The sequence below is a fragment of the Oryctolagus cuniculus genome, chromosome 1, assembly GCF_051225735.1.
Source record: "Oryctolagus cuniculus isolate XC-2025 breed Fujian yellow rabbit chromosome 1, ASM5122573v1, whole genome shotgun sequence".
NCBI classification, from domain to species: domain Eukaryota; kingdom Metazoa; phylum Chordata; class Mammalia; order Lagomorpha; family Leporidae; genus Oryctolagus; species Oryctolagus cuniculus.
In genome coordinates this window covers 54,407,251-54,420,824 of record NC_142867.1, presented here as the reverse complement: position 1 = coordinate 54,420,824, position 13,574 = coordinate 54,407,251, and the positions used below count along the sequence as shown (strand labels likewise).

Sequence of the window (13,574 nt, the reverse complement as noted above, 5' to 3'; positions counted from 1 at the left end):
CCTTTGAAGCCAGCTGTCACATCCTCCCAAGGCCAGGCCCTGCAGTCTAAATGCACACAGCTACTCCTCTGGTGACATGATTGATAGGCTACTGGCCGTCTTGGTCACCCCTCTTGAACATGCTGCAGTTCAATAAAGTCCCTCTTCAAAAGCATCTCCATAAGGGAACATGGCATTCCAGGAATGGCCTACATATGGGAGGAAAGCTTTGTCCACTGAGAAGAACCGATGCTCCAGGGGCCACATGGGCGGGACAACGGGTTTCATTGTTATCAGAGGGCTCTGGGGAGGAGGCGGGTGGGAGAGATGTTCCATTCTGTTTTTCGTGCTGTGATTCTGGAATTAAATTTTTAAAACTACAGAAGAGAATCAGCTGTATGCAAGGCACTCTGCTAGGGCTTTGACGGATGAGTGAGGGAAGCCCAGAAGCTGGCGCCAGGGACCCTGGTGCCAGGGGTGGATGCCTGGGCCTCATGGCTCAGCACTCCCCTGCCACCTCCAAGACAGGAAAAAGAGTTTAAATCTGGGTATTGGCTGTGTATTTCAAGCCTCGTGGGACTGGATTGGGCTCTCTTTTCCACTTTGCATTTTAATAGACTGCCCACCACACTTAGTATAGAAGATACGCCCCGCCCCCCCCCCCCACACACACACCTAGGCTGTGGCCCAGCAGGTTAAGTTACCACCTACCACACATCCCATATGGTCACCAGTTCAAGTCTGGGCTGCTCTACTCCAATCCAGCTCCCTGATAATGAGCCTGGGAAGGCAGTGGAAGATGGCTCAAGTGCTCGGGCCCCTGCACCCACAGGGGAAACCCAGTTGAAGCTTGTGGCTCCTGGTTTCCAACTGGCCCAGCCCTGGCCATTGTGGCCATCTGAGGAGTAAACTGGCAGATGGAAAATCTGTCTCCCTCCCTCTCTCTGTAACTCTTTCAAATAAATAAATAAATAAGAAGATATGTCTCTTATCTAAAACCAGGGAACAGAACACAGTCTCCTGCCTCATATTCTTCTGGCAGGGGGTGAGGACTCACAGGACAGAACTTGGTTTCTTGATCACCTGCTCATGGGGCCATGGAGGAACCAGCCCGCCAACTTTGGAACTGGAGAAGGGGCCAGAGGGCCAAGTCTGCCAGGAAACTGGTACCCTGGCAATAGGTGGCTCCTAGCTAAACACCCCACACCAGCCATGCCACACTCTCCACCAAAGCTCCGCCCCAGGCCCCACTCTCTCCCCTCTCCCCCGCCATGTCCACCCCCTGGCCAGCGCTCCCAGTGCCACACCCTTGTGACCTGCCCCTCCTCTGTCCTGCTCTTCCATTCTCTGACTCAACTCCTGCCCCTTCCCCTTCCTCCCAGGCTGCAGAACCCACCTCACTGTGCCGCCCTGCCCCCTCAGCCACGCTCCCTGTCCCAGCAGATGTCCAGTGCCGCTGCACCCCTGCTCCAGCCGCCAGGTCCAGTGCACAAGCACAGAGAGCATCCTCATCGGTGTCTTGGGGAGACAAACTGGCAGACAAGAAGTCAAATTCTGCCCTAACGGTGCTTGAGTCGGGTTCTTATGGTCAGGCTTACACCTCCTAAGGGTGGGCAGTAAAACACCATAAGCTGACAGGGAGTGCCTACTAGTACCTCAGCCTTCAGAACTCTCACATCAGTGTCGCCTCCACTATTGCACCGAGTTTACAAACTGGGAGATTAATGCACAGAGTGGTTAAAAAGTTTGAGACTATTGGGCAAAACAAATGTGGCATGTTGGTACAATGCAGTAATATTCAATAATAAAAAGGAACGAATTACAGACGCACACACAGCACAGATGAAATCCCAAATCATGCTAAGTGACAGAAGCCAGACACAGATGAGAACATACTATGTAAGTCCGTTTCGGCCACGTTCTAGAAAAAGCCACGCAGTGTGGATGGGAAAACAGATCACATGTTGTCTGGGGCCAAGGAGGGGGCAGTGGGGAGTTCTGCAGCTGCCAGAAGCATTCCAAAGCTTGAGGGCAACAGTGACCGTACCGCACGTGCACATCCCCAGCTGCTTAAAGCCGTGCACTTAGAATGAGGTGAATTTTGAGGTATGGTAAGTAGCCCTCAGTGTTCTGCAAAAAATAAGAAAGAAGAGAGGGACAAAAGAGAATTTGGGTCGCACCAAGGATGGACACACAGGAAACGGGCTAGGAGGAGAGTGGTTTCAGAGACGTGAGTATGGAGGAAGGCGGCACAGAAGCGACTGAAGAGACTGGTGCCTGCTACACTTGTAGGTGCCAGGGAAAGTCTGGTTGAGAGAAAGGACGAGCAGGGCCCAGAGAGAGAACGGGGTCTACATGCCTCAGGGAAGACCCAGAGGAGAAGCGCTCTTTTTCCTGAGAAGATGCTCTAGTTTCTTAGCTTTGGGATCCTGAGACCTTCCAGGAAGAGGGATGGAGGAACATGGCGTGCAATCAACAGATAACCTGCCCCAGAGTTCCGATCATTGCAACAATTGCTAACAAGACAAACACAACAGAAAATGAAATATTGGGTTCATTAGTGATTTTCCTGTTTACAAAATCCACCGTGGCTTTCTGGCTATTAGAAAAGCTCACTTACTGGGGTTCATTTCTCTAAAAACACATTGAACTACCTTAATACTAACAGCTTCAAAGGGCAGTGGATGACCCTTCTGAAGCTTTGAGATCCAGGCTCCAGGCCCTAGAAGAAAGACAATCAGAGAAGCTATGTGCTCTGCAGTGTGGAGTCTCACACGCTGATTTACAACAGGGTGATTAACAGTGTGCTGCGGCATTCAGTGAAGCTGGCCTGCAGTATAGACATTCCAGACTGTGTGTTCTGGCCTGGAGGACCTGAGTCATGATGACTGATGGCAGAGGGTGTTGCCCATAAGTTAAAGGCCATGGGCTGATTAATGATCTCAGCATGAAGCTGTGGGTCGCTAACCCTGACAGATCATTAGTTCCCAGCAAATGTCCAGCCTCTGGAGGTCATGGCTTTTATTACAAACCAACACACACAGAGAAAACACAGAGCAGAGCAAGTGGCCTTCTCATGTGCTGGGGATATTTAAAAGCTGAACTGTGAATTTCCATGAATACAGAATATGTTTGTAGCATGAATCTTTCTTGGCTTTGACAAAACAAGAGCAAGGACTGTTAGCAGAACCATACTGCACCGTCAACGTTCCATTAAACTTTAACCACCGCAGTTATGGTTAAAGAGATATTTTCATTATAATCCTGTATTTCAGGAACTTGCAACTTAACTTATTCAACATTCTCTTTTGCATATTGGTCTCTTACTTAAGGAATATTAATGTTTTAAACTTGATAGAGTTTAATCTGTCTTTAAGATCATTTGTTTAAAAAGGTAAAATCCTCATGCACAGAATAATATTGGGAAAATATTAAGCCCCTAGGAAGGAAACATTAAGCCACTGTTTCTTGGTTATTAAATACAATAATTCCAGGAATTATATAAAATATCTGTAAAACTAGAGTGTGTTGAGTTTAAGGAAACCAGAAACTGCAGACTACTAGAATCATTGTCTTTTTCTTTGTGTTTTTAATCTCTACTTTATCTATAGGGAGAGGGTGACAAAAGAGATAAATGCAGTAATGGAGAAAGCAATTGAGGAAATGAATTTTCTAAACCTGTTAAAGTTTAATCACATACCATTCTTTGTGGCCGTTGGACTCTGTGGAATGCTAGTGACACTTTGTATGGACTGAATTTGCCCCAGCAAAACTCACTTAGTAAAGCCTTAACCCCCAGCATGATTACATCTAGAGATCGGACCTATAAGGTGGAAATCAGCTAAATGCAGGTGGGGCCCTAACCTTAAAGCACTGTGGTCTCCCTCTCTTTCCACCATATGCACACACAGCTAGAGGAAGCCATCTGCAAGCCAGAAAGAGAATCCTCACTAGAATCCAGCCATCCTGGCATCCTGACCTCACACTTTCAGCCTCCAGAATTATGAGAAAATAAATTTCTACTGTTTAAGCCACTTGGTCTATGATATTTTGTTATGGCAAAACAATTCAATTTGTATAGAAAAATGAATACACACTTTCACCTATGTCATATATTCATGTCACCCTCGGGACACGGCAACACAGTGTACAATCACCGTGTACAGGAACAGCGTCTCTCTATTTCCTTCCATGGCTTATGGATGTTAAAGACAGCAGGATATAATTAGGTATTTTTACCTGTCCTACTAACTGAAAAATAATCAATAAGTAATAATAAGTAAATCTCCTCCTCAGGGCCGGCGCTGTAGCGTAGTGGGTAAAGCCGCCGACTGCAGTGCCAGCATCCCATATGGGTGCTGGTTCGAGTCCTGGCTGCTCCACTTCCGATCCAGCTCTCTGCTATGGCCTGAGAAAGCAGTAGAAGATGGCCCAAGTCCTTGGGCCACTGCACCCACATGGGAGACCCGAAGGAAGCTCCTGGCTCCTGGCTTCGGATCGGCACAGCACCGGCCATTGCGGCCAATTAAGGAGTGAACCATCAGATGGGAGACCTCTCTCTCTCCCTGTTTCTCCTCTGTCTATGTAACTCTGACTTTCAAATAAATAAAAAAAAAATCTTAAAAAAAATCCTCCTCCTCAATGTCATCCAGTAATGTCACAGATTTTGTTTAACAAACTATAATAGTAAATCTATTCATTTTACCTTGTTTTTAATAAGAACTAAAAAGGTAGGGCATCTACAGAAATGCACACGAATAGAAGGCAGAAAAATCATGGTGCTTTGACTACATAATTATAGATTTTTGCTTTAGAAAAATTTGAAAAATATGTGTGGTAAAATATTATGTAGCAAATTAAAATTAAAAATATATACCCCTATTGTAATGATATAAACATTATAATATAGGCTGGCACTGTGGCATAGCAGGTTAAGCTGCCTCTTGCAATGCCATATTGTAGTTCCCTGTTCAAGTCCCAGATGTTCTGCTTCCGATTCAGCTTCCTGCTAATGTCCCTGGGAGGACAGCAAAAGATGATTCATATGGGAGACCCAGAAGGAGTTTCTGGCTTCTGGCTTCAGTCTGGCTCAGCCTTGGCAGTTGCAGGCATTTGGGAAGTGAACCAACAGATGGAAGATCTTACTCTCTCTCTCTCTCTCTCTCTCCCTGTCACTCTACCTTTTAAATAAATTAAATAAATCTTTAAAAATTATAATAATGTAAAGTAACTGTAAAAGGTGATTGAAGTATGAATCACTGTTCCTACATTTTTATTTTCTGAACATTGTGAGATGTTCCTTTTTTACTCTTTACAATTTTTTAAACAAATCCAAAAGCACGTATGGGTAACTTCTATGGAGAACACTCTGCTATTATCAAATTGTGCCTTTTACTAGAAAAGATTTTAATTTTGACTAAGATTTCATTTGATTGATAGTACTGTCATTTTAAATACATAGAGTCAAAAATGACTAACTCAAGCCAGCCAAATGCTTCAATTTTGATGAGCTCTGAAGGCTCTAATTTAGCCAAATACCTTTTAAAAAGCTGTCGTGCAAGATGAACATGGTAATTAGATATATTCATTTCACTATAAATATCAATATTGTCTAGTGCTTCAAGACGAAAATGAGATGGTATTCCTGGAAAAAGGAAAGCATTCGCTCTGCACCAAAGCTGGATTCTGATCACAAGTCTAACTGGGTAACAAAGTCCTCTTACCACTTATTCATTCAGTTAGTCAATCGACATTCACTAATCAAGTACAGGGCAATGATTTAAGGCACAGGCTTGAGATCCAGATCGCCTGGTTTAAATCGCTACTCCATCACTCATGACAGTTCTGATCCTGTGTGTTGGTCAAGATGAGTTAGGTTTGCTATGGTAACACATTACACCCAAAATTCTACATTTCTATGGTGGAGGAAAGGGAGTGGTACACTCCATGATCACTCAGAGAGCCAAGGGGATAACGATGATGGCTAGCATCTTGTAGCTGTAGATGTACTCTTTTGAGCCTGGAGAGTCTTACAGCAGCGATTACATGCTCCAGTAGAGAAGTCACCCATGACACAGCAGCAACACTACTCATGGCTTACTGACCATTACTAGTCTACAAGGCCACCTCACTGCAAAGAGTCAGAAAGGGGTCTTCCCACGTGCCTGGAAAGAAAGGAGACCCAGGAAAAAACAAGCACCAAAAGCCTCCACGAGACCTCAGGTGAATTATCAGATCTCTTTGTGGCTCCATTTCTTCACTGTAGAATGAAGATAACAGTGATGTCTAGATGATGAAGTTTTGTGAGCATTGAGTTATCATGCATACAGCATTTGGTACTTTGCTAGCAGTGGGGACAAGAGGAGGAATTCTCTTCACTTTGGAAGCCTACACTTTCACAGAGGATATAAATATACAAGTAATGATATAAGCATGCATATAATAACTCGGTAGGAAATTTGAGTAATTTCACTTGGGAAAATGATCTTAGCTCTGATTCCTCAGTAATGCAGAAAGGTGGAGCAGCATGGGAGTGTGGAACACAGGCTGAGGACTTGTCAGTTCTTGATTTGGCTCTTGGCTCTGCCCCTTACTGACTGTGGCTTGAGCCTCAGTATCATTCTCTGTAAAACAGTGAAACCCAAAACTCTCACCTGCAGTTAGTTATAAGAACACAATGTGGGGCAGGCACTGTGGCACAGTGGGTTAAAGCCATGGCCTGAAGCTCTGGCATCCCATATGGGCGCCGGTTCTAGTCCCAGCTGCTCCTCTTCTGACCCAGCTCTTTACTATGGCCTGGAAAAGTAGTAGAGGATGGCCCAAATCCTTGGGCTCTTGCACCCTTGTGGGAGACCCAGAAGAAGTCCTGGCTCCTGGCTTAAGATCTGCGCATCTCCGGCCTTTGTGGCTATTTGGGAGTGAACCAATGGATGGAAGACCTCTCTCTGTCTCCACCTCTCTCTGTAACTCTGTATTGCAAATAAATAAAAATAAATCTCTAAAAAAAAGAACACAGTGTGAAGCAGGTAGCAATAATATGCAATATCTGGTTCAATTAATAGGGGCTATTATTTCAAATATATTCTTAAGAAGTATTCTACACAGAAACTCTTCCTGCTGCCCTATTGAAGTCAATGAACACCCACGGAGCACCTATGTGCCTACTCATATTTACTAAAGAATGTGAATGTACCTGTCCTATCTTTTTGAAGTCACACAATTTAAAACAGAATTAAAAAAAAAAAAAACACACAACACAACAAACAAAACCTCACACGGTCCAAGCAATACATTTCTTGATCTATCCCTCCCTCTCTTGCTGCTCCTCTCCAAAATGCAGCCCACCAAGATTCTCTCAGATGTTTTCCAAATTCCCAAAGGCATCTCATGGTTTCTCCAGAAACTAGTCCTCTTTTAGGGTCCTTATATCATCCTGCTCTAAACCACTAGAAAGTTCTCTCAGATCCTAGTAGCTCTAAATTCCTGGAAGATACTGCTGCTGCCACTCACAGAAACCCGTAAGATGAGTCAGCTGATACAGACATCCTTTAATTAACTTTTAATTTGCAAGCAAGTTTGCCAGCCCTATAGAACATTCCTGTGAATACCTCTCTTTGGTCAAGAATCTTGCTGTCATCACTCTTTTTATTTTATGTAGTAATGAGACGTTAGCGTAATCAGGGTGACTATTCCTATTCACCAAAAGTTGATTTATAAATCTACCCAACCAGTAGACCCTAACTCTGTTACAGGTTTGAAAAGAGTGATTTCAAGCATGATAAAAGCAGGCAATTGGAATTTTCCTTTAATGTAAATTCTTAATAAATAATTATTTAATATATTTTTGTACTGTGTAATCCCTAATATTTTGTAGGCAATCAGTAAATATATAGTGATAGCTTACAACATACCATAAATCAATGATTCATCCACCACACTAGGAGTAATACTATAGGTATCAGGAAGCCAAGAGCATAGGAGAAGCTTGTACCTACATTTCTCTTTCTCTAGTCTTCTTAGAGAAATACTAGGAGATCCTAAAGAGTGTTCGTACTTTCCTCTTGCTCTGTCCCTGGCACTGACAACCACCAGAGACTCCACAAGCCTGTGGACACGCCCTCCACAGTAGAACGCTGCTATGGGGAAGCATCTAAACCTTTGATTGAGATTCAGCAGCTTAAGACACACCCAGGGCCTGTGCAGGAACTTAGCCTCACACTTTCCACCTGGCCCAGCTCCAGGAGCCTAGGGTCCCTCCCTGCTTCTCTTGCCTCCAGCAAGTCTGTAGTCTCTTCCTCCCCTCTCCCTGGTGGGTGGCACGGAGGACTCCCCAGAGCAGACGACCCCCAGTGTCCCTGGCTGCACGAGGCTGCTTCACTTCGGCTGGCAGCCAGGTGCCTCAGTTGCCCCGGTCAGCTGACCTAAACATCCCCTGCTTCCTTCCTGCTGTAGCAACATTTCTCTCATGGCAGTTGCACCTTCTCCCTCCCCTCTATTTTTTTTTTTTTTTTTGAGAGATACAGAATAAGACAAAGAGAGATATTTATTTTAGAGCAATGTCTGGTTTTGTTTCTCAGCATATGTTTATATTATGTTGAATTACTTTCATAATTGGATTTTCCCTTTTGTAACCTTTGTTTTAAAAATTAATTTTTTATTCAAATAGATAATTTGTTCCTGCCAATGCTGTGACAGTGAGGAATGAGGTGTTTCACCTACATGCTATTCGGGAAGACAAACATTGAACAACGAATAGCATAAATATTTAATTACTACTATATTAAGTGCAAAAAGGGAGGAGAATCAGTGGCTAAGAGGATGTGACAAGGCATCTGACTTCATCTAAAGAGGGAGACAGGTTTCCTTAAAGATGTGCTGATTGAGCTGAACTCTGAGACTAAGTAGAAAATAAGTGGGCCAACGAGGTGTGTGGGCTGGTAGAAAGGGCTGTAGTAGAGAGAGCAATCCAGGACGCTGACACAACATGTGCAAAAGTCCTGGGGAAGGGGAAAGCTGACTCTTCTCAGATATTGAAAGAGGACAGCTGAAATACAGATGTCAAGGAGGAGTGTAGCCAAGAGGAAGTTGGCAAGTAGGCAGGGGCCAGATCACGAGATTTGTTAAGCACATTGAAGACTGTGGCCTTTACATTATGAGCTCTGGAAACTCTTGAAAAATTTTAAGCCAAAAAGTTACATGATTCTTTTTGAAACAAGATGATTCTAACTACTCTATGGGAAAGTTATTGGAGGAAGGGAGTAGAGGTAAGAAGCTATTTTATTATCTTTTTTTAATTCATCTTAATAAGGGATGACAGTGGTCCGCCTCAATTGTGGCAGTGAAGATAGAAAGTAGGCAGTCTGGGGGCCAGCCGGTGCTGTGGCATATCAGGTAAAGCCGCCACCTGCAGTTCTGGCATTCCATATGGGCACCGAATCGAGTCCCGGCTGTTCCACTTCTGATCCAGCTCTCTGTTATGGCCTGGGACAGCAATAGACGATGGCCCAAGTCCTTGGGCCCCTGCACCCACATGGGAGACCTGGAGGAAGCTCCTGGATCCTGGCTTCACATTAGCCCAGCCCCGGCTACTGCGGCCATTTGGGGAGTTAACCAGCGGATGGAAGACCTCTCTCTCCCTCTCTCTCTCTCTCTCTATCTCTCTCTATCTCTCTTTCTGCTTCTGCCTCTCTGTAATTCTCTAAATAAATAAATCTTTTTTAAAAAGTTAGAAAGTAGGCAGTTTTGAGATATATTTAGGAGGTAGAATTGCCAAACAACAAAGGCCTGAAAATGCAGATTATTAGATATAAATTTTAAGTTAAGAAGGGGAAACAAAGGTGGGCATTTAGCCTAACAGTTAAGATGCCACATCAGGGTCTGTGGATTCAAATCCTGGTTCTGGCTCCTGCTAATGTAGACTCTGAGAGGCAACACGTGATGACTCAAGTGATTGGGTCCCTGCAACCTATATGGGACACATGGATTGAACTACCAGCTCCTGCCTCCAGCCCAGCCCAGCCTCTGCAATTGTTGGCATTTGGAAAGTGACCAGCAGGTGGGAGTGCTCTGTCTGCCTCTCTCTCTCTATCTCTCTCTCTCTGTCTCTCAAATTAAAAAAGGGAGGGGTTGTAGAGCAGCATAGTAAGATTCAGGGTGTTTCCTGTTAGAAGGGTGACAGAGATGTTTTCTTCAGAACAGTGACATTTATTCAAGAATGAAAGGGTAATATGGCAAGGTCAGATTTGTGTCTAAAATCTAAATCTAAAATTCTGGTTTGTTGGAGATATATACACACACACATTTATAAAATGTAATTCTATATAAAATAAGTTAATAGATTCACTTCAGATAAATTTATATAAAATGTGAATACATGTTCATAATATATTTATGAATATATGGATATTTAAATTGTGTCCTTAAGAACAATGTAGAGTCTGGTGTGGTGGCCAGCAAGTTAAGTCAGCCCCTGCAGTGCTGACATCCCATAATGGAGTGCCCATTTAAATCCCAACTGCTCTGCTCTTATGATCCAGGTCCCTGCTAATGTGCCTGGGAATGCAGGGTGAGAATCCAAGTATTTGGGCTCCAGTCACCCACATGGAGTTCTGGATAGAGTTCCTGGCTCCTGGCTTCAGCCTATCTGTTGTAGCCATTTGAGGAGTGCACCAGCCAATGAAAGATCCATTCATTCTCTCTCTATCTCTCCCCCCCCACCTTCAAATAAATAAATCTTAGGGGAAAAAAAGAACAATGAAGAACTCTGAAGTATTTAATCTTATTCCTGTTGACCACTGAGCTACACAGATTGTACTACTCAGCCTGGTTGGTTTGCTTGGGAAATAATGGAAATAGAGAATGTGTATTTCATAGCCTAAATTGCACCTTTACATATACCACTATTTTCATTGTTATTCGTCATTTCTGAGACAAGGATGCATGACATCTGAAACCATTGGTTCCAAGCAAAGCCAAACTGAACACAGCAGCTGGACGGGGAAATTACAGGCTGTCATCCTTTCCTTCAGCCTTCTGGAGTCAGATTCATTTCTGGCTCCTGAGGAGATCTGAATAGCACAGGATGAGTTGTGGCCATCTGGTACTGCTGGGGCGGTGCCACTGGATCACGAAGAAAGCCCTGGGCTAGCAGTTGGGAAACAGGACTTCAACGCCTGTTCTAGACCTGATTTCCTGCATTGCCTTGAGTTGAACACTTGGCCTTTGTGGGCCTTGGTTTTCCAGCTGTGGAATCTGGGCTAGATGACCTACAGTGTCCCCACAATGCTCTTTCTGGGATTCAAAGAGAAAATATAAAGCCTGTTACCTACATTTCACATACATATCTCCTTAACATGTTAATTCTTTCACAACTGCACACAGAGCAGTGAACAAAAACAAATGTCTTCATGGATTTCCTGTGTTATTGTCTGGTGACTCCAGACAGATCTGATGTCATGAAGAATACATCTTTCATAAAAAGGATATATCTTTTTTAAGATTTATTTATTAATTTGAGAGGCAGAGTTACAGAGAGAGGGAGAGACACAGAAGAGGTCTTCCATCTGCAGTTTCACCCCCTAGACAGGCTGCAACAGCTGGAGCTGGGTTGATCTGAAGCCAGGAGCCTCCTCCAGGTCTTCAGCGTGGGTACAGGGGCCCAAGCCTCTGGACCATCTTTCATTGTTTTCCCAGGCCATAAGCAGGGAGCTGGACTGGAAGTGGAGCAGCCGGGACTTGAACTGGCATCCATATGGGTATCCTGCCGGCACTGCAGGTGGAGGCTCAACCCACAACACCATGGTGCCAGCCACAAGACATATAAGGAAAACTTATTTTGTGTTTTAATATTTAATGAAGGAATCAGTTGGATGTTGCAGTATTTGACTTCATTTTGTGTCTTTAAAATTTTTTGTTTATTTGAAAGGCAGAGAGAAAAAGAGAGATCTTTCAACACATCCACTGGTTCACAGCCCAGATCCCTGCAACAGCCAGGGCTGGGCTTCGAATACTTCTCCAGGCACCACTTCCTTCCTCCAGGAAACATTCTCTCTGAAGATTTCTGCATGTGACAGCACTTTCAGCTGTACTATTTATTCGTAAGTTGTAAGTGCATTTACACGTTAGCAGATATAAAACAGCCATTCCCACTGAGATTATATGTTTCTGTGAGTCATCTCTATAATAAACTCTCTAAAAAAAAGTGACCACTTACCTTCAGTACTCTTAGCGCAGTACATATTTGCCAAATGGATCTGATCTGCTGGAATGTGCTGTCTCTGGAACCCCTAGGCCCGCTGGCTCGTGTAGGGAGAGCTCTGACACAGGGCTATGCGGACAGCTAATCTGCCGGCTGGGCCCTTGCCAGCGTCCTCGGCTCTCCCTGCTCTTTCCTGCCCCTACATTTTCTCCCACTCAAGGCTCAGCCTTGCTCAGGTCCTGCTTCTACAGCCATGGCTCTCTGTGGCAAGCTGCAGATTCACTCTCAGTGGGTCCTCCAGCACGAGGACTTCCAGTGGAGGGCATGGGGTGTACATCACAGAGTACACTCCCAAAATCCACTGATGTATGAAAACATTAGAGGAAATACATTCTAAAATATGTACACATGCATGTGTATGTGCACACACATCTACCCTGTATATACTTACATGCATGCCTATGTCTGTATACATATATGCATGTGTGTACCGCACACATGAGGGGTCTTCAAAAAGTTTACAGGAAAAGTGAATTATGAAAAAGCTATGCAAGGATTTCCAAATTCTTTTTTTTTTTTTTTTTTTTTTTTTGACAGGCAGAGTGGACAGTGAGAGAGAGAAAAAGAGAGAAAGGTCTTCCTTTTGCCGTTGGTTCCCCCTCCAACGGCCGCCGCGGCTGGTGCGCTGTGGCCGGCGCACTGCGGCCGGCGCACCGCGCTGATCCAATGGCAGGAGCCAGGTACTTCTCCTGGTCTCCCATGGGGTGCAGGGCCCAAGCACTTGGGCCATCCTCCACTGCCTTCCCGGGCCACAGTAGAGAGCTGGCCTGGAAGAGGGGCAACCGGGACAGAATCCGGCGCCCCGACCGGGACTAGAACCCTGTGTGCCAGCGCCGCAGGCGGAGGATTAGCCTAGTGAGCCGCGGTGCCGGCAAGATTTCAAAATTCTGTATGCCAAAATAAGCTTACCTTTTAACTTCACTTTTTGCTTGTATGTATATACACATTACACACATGGATGCACATGCATGTATGTATATACACATTCATATATTTGCATGTACACATGCACACGCATATATACAAACATATGGGGATGTGTGCGTACACATACATACACACATGCATATACACTCATGCATACATACACATATACAAGCCTATAAAAATGTAGCTTCATTAACATTTCCTGCATGGGGAGACAGCAGCACCCCACGTGGCATGCATGTCTGCCAGCCTCTCGGTGTACTCCAGCCACCTGCCTGGAAGGGGGTAGGGAGCCTCCATGGCAAAGAGTTGGGCCCGTGGGAGTTCCGTGCATTTCCTAGTTTCAGCTAATTGGCCCTCACAACGTGGAAAAGTGACTTTAAAAGACTCCTCCTGGAAAACGCTCCAGTTG

At 44.6% G+C, this 13,574-nt stretch overlaps 1 long non-coding RNA gene across 2 annotated transcripts in view; it reads right to left on the bottom strand.

The window, feature by feature from the left end:
• Positions 1-13,574, bottom strand: part of LOC127484385 (uncharacterized) — a 224,453-nt gene that overhangs the window by 191,147 nt on the left and 19,732 nt on the right. The window lies entirely within an intron of this gene.